Source organism: Myotis davidii, unplaced genomic scaffold (assembly GCF_000327345.1).
Source record: "Myotis davidii unplaced genomic scaffold, ASM32734v1 scaffold723, whole genome shotgun sequence".
In the NCBI taxonomy this organism is placed as follows: Eukaryota; Metazoa; Chordata; class Mammalia; order Chiroptera; family Vespertilionidae; genus Myotis; species Myotis davidii.
Window position 1 is genome coordinate 557138 of NW_006294589.1, and position 13094 is coordinate 570231.

Here is a 13094-nt window from a genome sequence, read left to right on the forward strand (position 1 = left end):
GCCCCGGAGCCGCGGGCCAGGCACGCGGAGTTGCTCGCTGTCCCCGCTGGGAGCGCAACTCGAAGTCCTCGACGGCCGCTTGTTATCCAGAGGAAAGCGAACACAATAAACCTTTCCTGCAGAAGGGGTAAGTGATGGAAGACGAGGAGGAGCAAGCATCTGTTGCTACCGGCCCCATTTTGCCGATGTGGAAACTGAGCCTTGAAACACGAGCGTAATGAAAGGCACCCAAAAAAGTTACCCAGGGCCATATTGTCTCTGAACTAAGCTGTCTTATGTGGAGGGTAGTCCACAATAATCAAGCATTCATTCATATTTTAAAATTTTACTGAGGACATACTAAGTCCCAGTAACTAGTAGGCACTGGGAGTAAATAGGTGAACAAAAGAGGCAAGTTTCTGCTGCCTGACAGAGACCTGTGGTTACTGTGGCGAGGTGAGAAGTTAGAGTAGGTGTGGTCACTGCCTTCAGGAAATATGCAGCCCCGCAGAGTCCTTGGGAAATAGTGTGAGATGAGAACAGTTACTAGGTGGCGGGAATAAAACTAAAGACCATGGTTAATATGAAGAGGATCACCGGTACCAGGCACTGTTACAAGCCTTTTACATGTTTCATCCTGTCAAAGAATGTCCCAAAGACAGAATCAGTTAAAAAAGAAAAGAAAAAAAGTTTATTTGCAAAGATGCAAAGCCATGAGACTCTAGACGGCCTGACCAAATAAGAGACAGCAAGTTTTAGGGATTACCCAGAGTCTAAGGGGAAAGAATAGCACAGCACTAAGTTGACTCTAATGGGCTTTGGAAAGGGAACCCAAGCAAATGAAGATGGGAACCTGGGGAGAGCCAAAGAAAAGGCCACAGGAGACATCCTAGTGGATGTGCTGCAGTATCATGTCCTCGGTCTGTGACTGGATGAATCACTTCCGAACCCCCCTCTGTGACACAGGAATAATAGGGATGACCTCCAAAGGTTGTCCAGGTTAGATAACATCAGTAAGCACTCAACAAGTCCTGCTTGAGGTGATTAGTTCTTCCTCTGCATTCTTCCTACTTCTCTTTGAATTTTATCAGAATGCCCATCATACTGCTGGGGGGGGGGGGGGGGGATGAATTCTAAGTGCTACCAGTAACAGTCATTAAGTAGAAGTGAAAAAAAAAAAAAAACTTTAATGGCTCCAGCCCCAATTCTTCACAATTAGATTGCAAACTCCCTGAGAACAAGGGAAACCGTCTTCTCTTTTGTCTTTCCCTCAGCAATCTCAAATGTGTGTTGAATTATTCAGTGTAGCCAGGAATAAATAAAAAAAACCTTCCTTTGAGATTTTTCCCCTTAAAGCCTCAAAGTACATTCTGTTTTTAACGGAGGGAGGAGGCTGAAAGTAAAATTACAGCCTTAAACAAGAAGCCATCTGTCTTCCTTCTTTATAATCAAGGCAAGGGGAGTTGTTTTTCTTAGTGTAGTCAATATGGGAGCATTTCTCTCAGATTATACAAATCTTTTTGGCTAGTGTAGTTATTCCTTGTAGTAGCTAGTGCTTATTTTGTAATTAAAACTGCAGAAATAGATAAATATGGAACAGACTGCTACAGTTCTTCAGGAAAAAAGAAAAAAGTATTTCACTTCTTTGGAGGTCTCTTTCCAAGACCTGGATGCTGTGTGAATCTAATGGAAAGGGAGCACATTCCATTGCGCTTAACTGAGCTGAACTCCAACTTTCCCTTTAAGGGTTAATGGAACTACCAAGTTCTAAGGTTCTGCGAGGTACTTTGTAAATGTACTAATTATGTATGTATGCCCCATATATACATATGAATGTGATGCTTTAAAATTATGCCTCGTCATTAGCATGAGAGAAACTACACTCCTGAATTTGTATTCTGTGCCTTCTAAGAACAAGTCTCTTTCCCATCCCCCTCACACCCAAAGAAGCCTCATAAAAGGAGTGATTTAGAGGGGGCCAAAATACTGTTTCTTTTCATTCATTCTCTTAAACAAGCACACACAGCATTCAGTGAAGTTAAACTACTGAGAATTCTGAAATCTCGAAAGATTTTTTTTCCCCCCTAGCCAGTGATCAGGGTACTTACTGATCTCACCACCAAGAGGTGTCATGAAGACAAGCCACTTGGGAACGGGGTAGGGTTGTTTTTGTTGTTGGTGTTGTTAATCCTCACCCTAGGATATTTTCTCCATTGATTTTTAGACACAGTGGAAAGGACAGGGAGAGACACAGAGAGAAAAACATCAATGTAAGAGACACACATCAGTTGGTTGCATTCCACACGTGCCCCAACTAGGGGCCCTGGATTGAGCCCACAATCCATGCTCCTGACTGGAATCCAACCTGAGACCATTCCCCAAGCTGATGCTCTAACCACTGGGATAAAATGGCTAGGGCTAGGTCTTTGTTGTTGTTTTTGAGGAAAAGAGTTTTTAAAAATAAAAACTTAGCTAAGAACAGCATCTGCACTAACCAGGATAAAATTACAAGGTCTATCAATCGTGGTGCTGCAGGGTAAAAGCGGATCACCAGCTGAGCCAGCCAGAAATGCTTCCCAGTGGTCTAGTATTGCATAATTGGCCATGTGAATTCCAGGATTTCCAGCTTCTGATGGAGGGCTTGGTGCTGGTCACTCACGGGGCGGGGTGGGGGGGGGGCACTGTGCTAATGGTCTTTCCGACAACAGTAATAAAGCCTGACCCATTGTTCACGTGATTTCAGGTTTTTGCCTAACAGAAATATAAATGCATCTACATGTGTATATGTCTATAACTGCTCAGAATAGACCTCTGATTTAAAGGGGGAGGGGGACATTTGATGCTTTTGCTGTGTTATTTACATTTTAGCACATACTGTGTCACAGCCGCATCGCACAAGAGCACATTCGCTTCTGCAGAGCCCCAGCTTCCAGATCTGCCTCACAACTTCCTCCTTGAGGCATTCACATATCACCCCTGGGAAATGCTCCAAAAGCGAAAACTAATTGTAACCAAGGGCTGTAACTGTTCATTCATTTCCAGAGAGGCAGGAGCAGGTCTCTGTTCCAGAGGATGGAAATATATCTCAGCCTCCCAGTTAAGCCCTGAAGTTAGAGACCCCTGAAAAGAGCTTCCCTGAACTCGGGCGTATACTCAGAGCAGAACAAGACAACATTGTTCCCAGCAAGACTCAGGTGAGAATCATAAATCCTCAGCTCTGCAACTTGGTTTCTGCCCATACTTGTAAGTTGATGTTTCTCCAGTGTTAATGAATAACTCTGGCCTTTACTTATGGTTTCACTTAGACTTTCGTTACAAGATCAGAAAATTTGTAAGTTCTCCAAAAATGCTTGCAGTGAATTTGTGTTTACAGGGAATATAGCATTCCCCTATTACTTTTCTGAACAACATTTTTTATCTGTAGTTATTCAATATTTTTAATTGAGTCTTTCTTATGAACTAAATGTGTTTGATCAAGTATCACATAGGCAAACATCAGTCTTTGGGGATTTGAGGTTTTTTTTTTTAACATAAAACTAGTGTTGGTTTTTATTTGGGGTGGTGGGGCAAAGAAGGAGGGAGGCAGGATTATGAATATTTATTTGAGAACAGACAATTTATAAAGTAGGGAAATCTGTTTATTTAACAATATAGTTCTTGAGCTGTTACAATGGGCCAAATACCTAGCTGGGTACCTGGAATTCGAAGGGAAATGAGAAACATTCCTTGACCATAAGTCATTTATATTTTAGTGAAGTGGAAAGACATTTAATTCAAGAATTAGAGCAAAGATTAAATGTAATGAGAGGAATGAGTCCACAAACTATATAAGCTCAGGGGAGAGCCACAGATTGATTCATTTTGTTTATAAAAATACTACATGAGGTGTTTTGCCCGTTAACCCTTATATTCTTACTTCCATTCAACAAGTCCCGCTGTATACCAAAAGCCTAGGCAAAAGCTTGGTATACAGGAATGTGTCATAATTATTTCTCCAAGAAATAAATGAATTTTTATCAATGAGTTCCTAAGAATTTAGATTTGTTAGTACATAATAATGTCTCAAAAAAAGGGTTATCTGAGCTATTTAATGATTGCTTTTTTCAATGTTTGGCTTTTTCTGTAACACATCTGGAACAATATATTTATTTATATAATATTGGAAATATATAAAAGGCTTTATTTAAAAAAACCTTGTGCCTAATGGCTTAGCAAAAAACAGATAGGATTGCCGAAACCGGTTTGGCTCAGGGGATAAAGCACCGGCCTGCGGACTGAAAGGTCCTGGGTTCGATTCCGGTCAAGGGCATGTACCTGGGTTGCGGGCACATCCCCAGTGGGGGTTGTGCAGGAGGCAGCTGATGGATGTTTCTCTCTCATCATTGATGTTTCTAACTCTCTATCTCTCTCTCCCTTCCTCTCTGTAAAAAATCAATAAAATATATTTTTTAAAAAACAGATAGGATTAACTACACAAACCTTTTTAAATTCTAGATGCAAAAGGTGCCATAAATAAATACAACAGACAAACAGATAAATAAGACTTGCAAAGCAATATAGAAAAGGCTTGCTGCTATAGACTCAATGTTTGTGTTCCCCAAAATTCATGTACAGTAAAACCTCGATATAATGGGCTAATTCATGTGTCCGTTAAAGATGAAAGCCTGTTATATAATGAAGTAGGTTTTCCTAGTGCATATGTTAAAAAATTGACAAATTAGTCTACCTATTTTTACTTATGTAGGCACGTTTGTGTAATTAAAATTAATTATGTATGAAAAGTTTAATTTCATGGAAAAGTTTTCTATATGTATGACTGTAATTTTAAATTTATACTGAATAGGTCTCCTAAATATGTGCATTCACCAGTCACTGAGGGTAAACAAATGCACACGGCTGGGCTATGGCTTAGCGCACATCAGAACATGGACAGCAGATGTTTAAACTGCTACAGAGCCTGGCTGGTGTGTCTCAGTGGTTGAGTGTGGACCCATGAACCAGGAAGTTGTGGTTTGATTCCCAGTCAGGGCACATACCCAGGTTGCAGGCTCAATCCCCAGTAGCGGGCATGCAGGAGGCAGCCAATCAACGATTCTCTCATCATTAATGTATCACTTTCTTTCCCTTCCTCTCTCTGAAATCAATAAAAACATACATGTATTTTTAAAAGACTGCTACAGAAAATCACACCATGCAGAACCAATTACTTACTGCCTGTGATGTGGTGTGATTATTCACAGAACATTGTTTAGGAGCAGTGACTCTTGGATTTAAATATGTAGACTATAGTTGTGGATATACTGTATACTATTTATTTATGTCAGTGAAATTACTACAGTGTATTTTTCAATATAATGGCCTACTCATTAAAATTTGTTTAAAATAACAGCGAATTAATAACAAAAACTAACCTGTTAATCTATATGTATAAAAGGCTAAGTGACCAACCATACATATGGTTGACCGGCTGACCGTCCAGGATATATGATGTGCACTGGCAATTTCAAGATAAAAGTTGACTCATGCATGCGCAAAACATATAAAGCTCTCACTGGTGCCAATTGCACACATGTGTTTCGATCTGTCATTGTCGATCGTGAATTTGGTTGTTTTTGTTGATATTCAACGTGAACCACATGGCGATTTATTCATTGATCGTCTGACTGACCAGCCAGTACATATGACGCGCACTGGCAATTTGAAAATAAACTTTGACTCGCACATGCGTGATACATATAAAGCTCTCACTGGTGCCAATCACACATGTGTTTTAATTTTATAATACTATATTATATATACTGCTAGAGGCCCGGAGCATGACATTCATGAACTCAGGGTGGGGAGGGGTCCATCAGCCCAGCCTGTGCCCTTTAGCGGTCCAGGAGCCCTCGGGGGGTGTCCGACTGACAGCTCCCACGACTGCCACTGCGCTCGCCAGCCGTCAGCCCAGCTTGTGGCTGAGCGGCACCCACACTCCCCCACACCGTGGGAGCACACTGACCACCAGGGGGCAGCTCCTGCATTAAGCGCCTGCCCCCTGGTGGTCAGTGCACATCATAGCAACCGGTCATTCTGCCGTTCGGTCAATTTGCATATTAGCCTTTTATTATATAGGATTTTGACATGTAATTTTTTGCAGTAACGTAATTACCACACGAATCTTCTAATTAATTTCCTTTCAATGTGCACAAATCTGTGCACTGGGCCACTAGTTTAATTATAAGCATTTAAAAATTCACAGGGTGTTGATTTTCACATATGACATATGGGCCTGAAATTTTGTCTGTTAAACCAAAAGTCCATTAAATTGAGGTTCCTAAAATCGAGGGCTTACTATATTGAAATTCTAACCCCCCAAAATGGGAGTGTTAGCAGGTGTCTCTTTGGGAAGTGCTTGAGTTATGAGGGTGGAGACTTCATGCATGGGATTAGTGCCTTATAAAATGAGATCCAGAAAGATCCCTTGCCCCTTTCACCATGTGAGGACACAGCAAGAAGTCAGCAGTCTGCAACCCAGAAGGGGCCTTACCAGAACTCAAGCATGCTGGGACCCCAATCTTAGACTTGCAACCTCCAGAACTGTGAGAAATATATTGATGTTTTTTATAAGTCACCCAGTCTATGGCATTTAATATAGCAACCTGAGCAGACTAAGACATTTATTATCCACTAGAGGCCTGGTGCACAACATTAGTGCACGGGTAGGATCCCTAGGCCTGGCCAGCGGTCAGTGCCGCTTGGGGCCTCCTGGCTGTCAGCCAGGGCCTCCCTTCCCCGGCTGCTGGCTGCCAGCTGCCAGCCAGGGCCTTCCTTCATTCAGCACTGCCCCCTGGTGGTCAGCACACATCAAAGTGAGCGATCAGTCTCTCAGTCAAAGTCCCGTGGGGACTATTTGCATATTAGGCTTTTATATACTGTATATAGACAATATTAAAAACTCCTATTTTAAAAAACAAACAAAACAACTAAAACTTAAAAACTCCATAGAAAAATGGGCAGAGCACATAGCAGATAAAATTCATGGTGGAAGAAATACAGGGACTCATAAAATGTGAGATGCTTCTAATCTCACTAATAACAAAACTGTAAGTTAAAAATCAGGAGCTTTCATCCCTCACCTGACAAGTTGGCAAAGATTTAAAAGCTTGACAATATTTAGTGTCAGAGAATGTCACAGTATTCTCCTTTGCTATTGATGGGGATATCATTACCTCTTTCTGAAGAGGATTTTAAGAATGTATACCAAAAATTAAAAGGTGCATTTTTTTAAACTGCTGCAGTTCTTCTCCTAGGAATGTATCCAATGGCAATACAGTCTTATTTCCAATAAGGAAAACTTGGGGGAAAACCTAAATTCAATAAATAGGATATTGGCTAAATAGGAAATACTATACAGCTATTAAAAAGTATGAGGTAAATGGGTAGTAACTAAAAGAAAGATACCTACAATACACCTTTGACTGAAAAAAGCATTTTAAAAAACAGTATTGTGATGGAATCCTGTTTATGTGAAAAATGTGTGTGTTCGTACATGCAAATGTGTGTGTAGAAGAGGTTGTGAGGAATACTGTGGGGGTAAATTGGAGTGAGACAGAGCAAGACAAATTGGAGGCACTTTCTGAAGTATAGACTTCTGTATTGTTTGTAGTTTTGACAAAAGCATGTACTGCTTTTTAAACTATATTAAAATACTTTTATAAAATGACTGACGGGGGAAGGGAGTCCTCCCCAAATGACTTATTAATCATGGTGAAAATATGCAAAGTATCCAGAATACAGAGAAAACAGAGCACTGTTAAATGTGATAGTTAGGAAAGGTTTCATTGAGCTGGTCCTTGATCAACAGGAAGGTTTTCAATACGTGAAGATGCGGGAAAAGGGGTGGCAGAGTTGCAGGCATAAAATGTCGTAAGCAAGAGTATAGTCTTAGAAATGAATAAGATCTGTTGGATGTTCCAGTTACCTATTGTTGCATCACAAGTAAAGCTAAAACTCGGTGACTTAAAACTATCATATATTATCATCTCTTACAGTTCTGGGGACTGAGTAGACTCAGGTAGGTTGGCAGTTCTTACTTGGAGGCTCTCATGTGGTTGCAGTCAGGCAGGGATGGGGCTGGAGTCATCTCAGAGTTTCCTCACTCCCAGGCCTGGTGGTTGATACTAGTTGTTGGCTGTCAGCCAGAATACTTACATGGAGCCTTGCCCGATGGGCCTTCCTGGCAGCATGGTGGCTGGGTTCCAAGAGGAGCAGGTCAACACAGCGTTATCTTTTATAGCCCAGCCTCAGAAAGCAGATAACATGCCTTTTGCTGTAGTCACAGCCCCACTCAGATTCAAGGGAAGGGACTGCAGATGCTACCACCACCCATCATCCCCAGTGGAAGAAATGTCCATGTCATATCATGAGAAGAGCATGTGGGATGGGAGATCTTGCGTGAGCTCTCCAATTTGCCACAGTGCCCAGCACTCTCTCAGGTCTCTTCTGACAGGAGCCACCTTTTCCTATATGCGTTACCCATTGGCTCCCAGAGGACTTGGAGTTTGCACCTCCCACACAGGAGAAGAGCAGAGGATTTGGAGGTCACTATGATGATAGTGGGGGCGTGTAGAGGAAGGCGAGATTAAATAATAAAAACAGTAGGTGCGCCTGGCAGGCATGGCTTAGTGGTTGAACGTTGACCTATGAACCAGGAGGTCATGGTTTGATTCCCGGTCAGGGCACCTCCCCGGGTTGCGGGCTCGATCCCCAGTGTGGGGCATGCGGGAGGCAGCCGATCAATGAACCTTTTTCATCATTGATGTTTCTCTCTCTCTTTCTCTCTGAAATCAATAAAAATATATTTAAAAATAAATAAATAAATAAATATAAATAGTAGATGCTAGAGCTGTTGCCCCTACTCATCAGCTCTGCTGCTCAATTCAGAAAAATGGTGCCTAAATATTCTGCTCAGTCTTTGGATGCTCTCAGTGGGCCTCAATTCTTATAGGACCAGATGTTCCTATGCCTATTCCTGGCAGGAAATTACTAGGCCATAGTAGGTCATTGAATTTGTTGAGAATACCAAAGTACCACTTTGGGGTCAGTAACTGATATTTCTCCAACTGAATGAAGAGCATAAATTACTTGGGAATCAAGCCTGATTTGACCACCAACGCACTTCCCAATACTCCGTTTCCTAGCGTGGTGCTGCAGAACAAGATGAAGGGAAGTGGGGCAGGGGAGGCTGTGAGGTCTGGCTGGACTAGCAACAGTCATTCCCAGCTTCCCTCAAGTCCTGTTAAAAGATTTCTGTCAGGCTATGGGAATTGTAGCATTAGCCTGGTGCCTAAAGTAGCTCCCCATCCCCGGCTATTGTTATTTTATTGGACAAACTGTTGAAATCCACCTGCTCTTTTTCTCAGAGTTCCCCTCTCATTGGCACTAGGCAGAGTCACTTTCCCTAATACTATGTAATTTAGTAGAGGCTGTGTCAATTGCATAAAATATTTCTAATCTCCATAATGAAGATGCTGCTGGTCTGACAGCTTTGCTCTCTTACTCCCTCTCAGCTAGTTACAGTAAAAATGACATGCTGTTCCCCATCTCATGGCTATCACCAGCTTCCCTAGACTCCCTCCTATAGACTCTCATTTATGGCTTCTTCAGGAAAAGCAGGAAAAGAGACTATACCAAGGTTCTCCAAACCATCCTCTCCCCATTCCCATAAAAAGTATACCCTTCCTGGCCAGTGTAGCTCAGTGGTTAAACATTGACCTATGAACCAGGAGGTCACGGCACTTGCCCCGGTGGCGGGCTCAATCCCATGTTGGGCATGCAGGAAGGAGCTGATCAATGAGTCTCTCTCATCATCGATGTTTCTATCTCTCTCTCCCTCTCCCTTTCTCTCTTAAAATATTTTATATTTTATTTATTTTTTACAGAGAGAAAGGGAGAGAGATAGAGAGTTAGAAACATCAATGAGAGAGAAACATCGACCAGCTGCCTCCGGCACATCTCCCACTGGGGATGTGCCCGCAACCCAGGTACATGCCCCTGACCGGAATCGAACCTGGGACCTTTCAGTCTGCAGGCCAACGCTCTATCCACTGAGCCAAACCGGTTTCAGCAAAATATATATTTTTTAAGGTGAGGCTTAGAGAAAGGAATGAAATCAATAAAAAAAATATATGTTTTTTAAAAAGTATGAGTCCATCCATAAATAAAATAAAATGTATACCCTATTTTCAGTTTGGATTTAGAGAAAATACAGATTGCCCCTTCTTATAACTTGCCTTTGAGGTCAAACATAAATTTGGGTCAAACAATTGAATAACCAAAGTTAGAGGTCAGAGGGAAAGTTAGAGGTGAGAAGTAACTGAACGTTGAGGTTGGCAGCAAAGCACCTTTAATTATGTACTCCATTTTCTTTTACTTTTGGAAAAAACAGACAACGATTCATCAAGATTGACATATATTCAACTTTTCCCTCCTGCCTCTTGCTAAACTGTAAAAAGTCTCACTTTATCCTCACAATAAGTCTATTAAGTAAAATCTTTTATCACTATTTTATAGATTAGGAAAATGAGGTTTAACAAATCATCTTGATAGACTGGATTATGTTGTTACAATAAATTTACCCTCAACTCTGAGTGTTTTAATAGAACAAAGGTTTATTTCTCCTTCACAGTTTGTATGACACAGTAGTTGACCCAGTTGGGGACAGGTGGGATGGTAGTATCTGCTCCACATAGTCATTCAGTTACCCAGGCTTATGGAGGCTCAAAGATATTTTAGCTGCATCCTGTGTAACTTGAGGTCTTTCAACTTCTCAGAGAGAAGGAAAAGAATGGATAATTACCCATGGATTTGATGCTTTCAGCCCAGAAATGACACATTCTTTCAGTTGCATTTCATTAGCTACTATTAGTCAGATCTCCTCACATAACAGTAAGGGAAAGGAACATAGAAGAAATGGGATATACACGGAGTGGCCAGATTATTGTGACCACCCCATCAGTACTTCAGTGACACTTCCAAAAATACTGAATGTTGAAAACTTCCTAAGCAAATACTCTCAAGGTTTTATTATTATTATTATTATTATTATTTGCATAACTAATTCACTTCATTGTACTGATGGGGTGGTCATAATAATCTGGCCACTCAGTGTATGGTAAGCATTACTTATCTCTGCTTTACAAGGTAATCATTTGCCTACCATCACATAGCTATTTAGTGGCAAGATTGGCATCTAGACCAAAGCTGTCTGACTCTTAGAGCCCGTGCTCTTAACCATTGCATTTTCTTTTCATAAGTTTATCATGCCATTTGGGGAATGGCCATGGTGTGGAAGGCAGCTGTAGCATCCGTAGGAACATCCCTGGCCTTGAGACAGAGATAGGTTTCCATTTTGCCACTGACTTGTTGTGAGACCTTGGGCAAGGCCCTTAGCCTCTCCGCTAAGAAGAGTTTTACCATCTAGAAAGTAGGGGTGAATAAAACTCATTTAGATAATTACGAAGATTTTAAAAATGGGAACCTTCTTGACATAACATCCCCTTAACAAATGTTTAAGTCTGAATTCTTATCATTTCTTCCTCCTTCCCCTCTTTCTTTTACACAAGTGCCTTCCAAGGATGTAAGTACTTCCATAGTGAGACCTTTCATTCCAAGTTCTTGTTGAAATTTGGCCAGAGGAAAGACTTCAGTAACCTGATCCCACCACTTCTGGCATTGGAGTTCTGATTATGTTACCAGTCCTCCCCCGCCCGCCCCCCCCCATATCAGCAATTTTCTTCATGTTTTGCTTAGCACAACTCATTCATGACTTTAGGTGAAAGGAAAGGATAATATCACAATAGAATTCAAAATTGTGGCTGAAGAGCTGTTTTGCTTTTAAAAACACTGTAAATGTTGGAGCCTCTCTAGGCAGCAAATATCAAGGCACATTAATATGGAGTAAACACCAATGCCTTCAGGTATCAACCTATTTATCATGGCAGCCTCTTCTAAACTCTGAAAATAGGTTGTTTATATTATTTTAATGTTATTTAGAAAAAAATTAAAGTGACCAGATAATAAGAAAAACAGGTCTTATTTGTAAGCTTAATGGGCTTTTATCTCCTGGGAAAGGACAATTAATGGTTTCCTGTGGGAAAGTGCATCAATTCTTTCAGAAGGCCCCTGGGTAATTGTCCAGGAGAGTATTGGTAGAAATAATTTATAATCTTAGGAGTCAAGATTCAGGGCAAAAGTAATGAGCTTCCCTGAAGCAAGGTTCCTTTTTCAATAGGAGCCTGAAGCGCCACAACTTTTATTTCTTACTTTGCCTTTCTTGTTAGCATCGGGAAACCAACATCCTGACACACTGGTTGCAGTCTTGGACTCTGGCATCAGACAGATGTGGGTTTGATAACCAGCTCAGCAAACTACTAGCTGAAGGACCTCGTGCAGGGTACATAAGCCTCTGAGCACCTGTGTCCTCATCTGTGACATGACCTCATGATTGTTAAATGAAGAATAGCACTTTGCAAGGTCACAAATGGTGTACCTGGCATGTTTGACACCTGGAACAGATCGTTTTTAAATTCACTCCTTTAGACAACATTGTTTTCAGTAATAATCATTTTCTTAATTTGTCCTTTACTTTTAAAGTAATTAACAATTTAAAAGAATAAATTTAACTTTTAAAATCTAAATGTGCATTTTGTATTGAAGGGCAGCAGAATTTGTTACCTCAAAATATGCATCTTTGGCATAGTGATTATTTTAACCTAATTCTTTTTTTAAAAATTTAAGTTCTTTATTGTTTAATGTATTACATAAGTCTCCTTTTTCCCCCATTGACCTCTCCCCAGCCGCCCCCAATCCCTAACACATGCCCTCAATCCCCCACTCCCTGTCTGTGTCGATTGGTTATGCTCATATGCATGCATACAAGTCCTTTGGTTGATCTCTTACCACCCTCATCCCTCGCCTTTCCTCATAGGTTGGACAGTCTATTTGATGCTTCTATGACCCTAGTTCTGTTTTTGTTCATCTGTTTATGTTGTTCATTATATCCACCAATAAGTGAGATCATGTGATATTTATCTTTCTCTGACTGGCTTATTTCACTTAGCATAATGCTATTC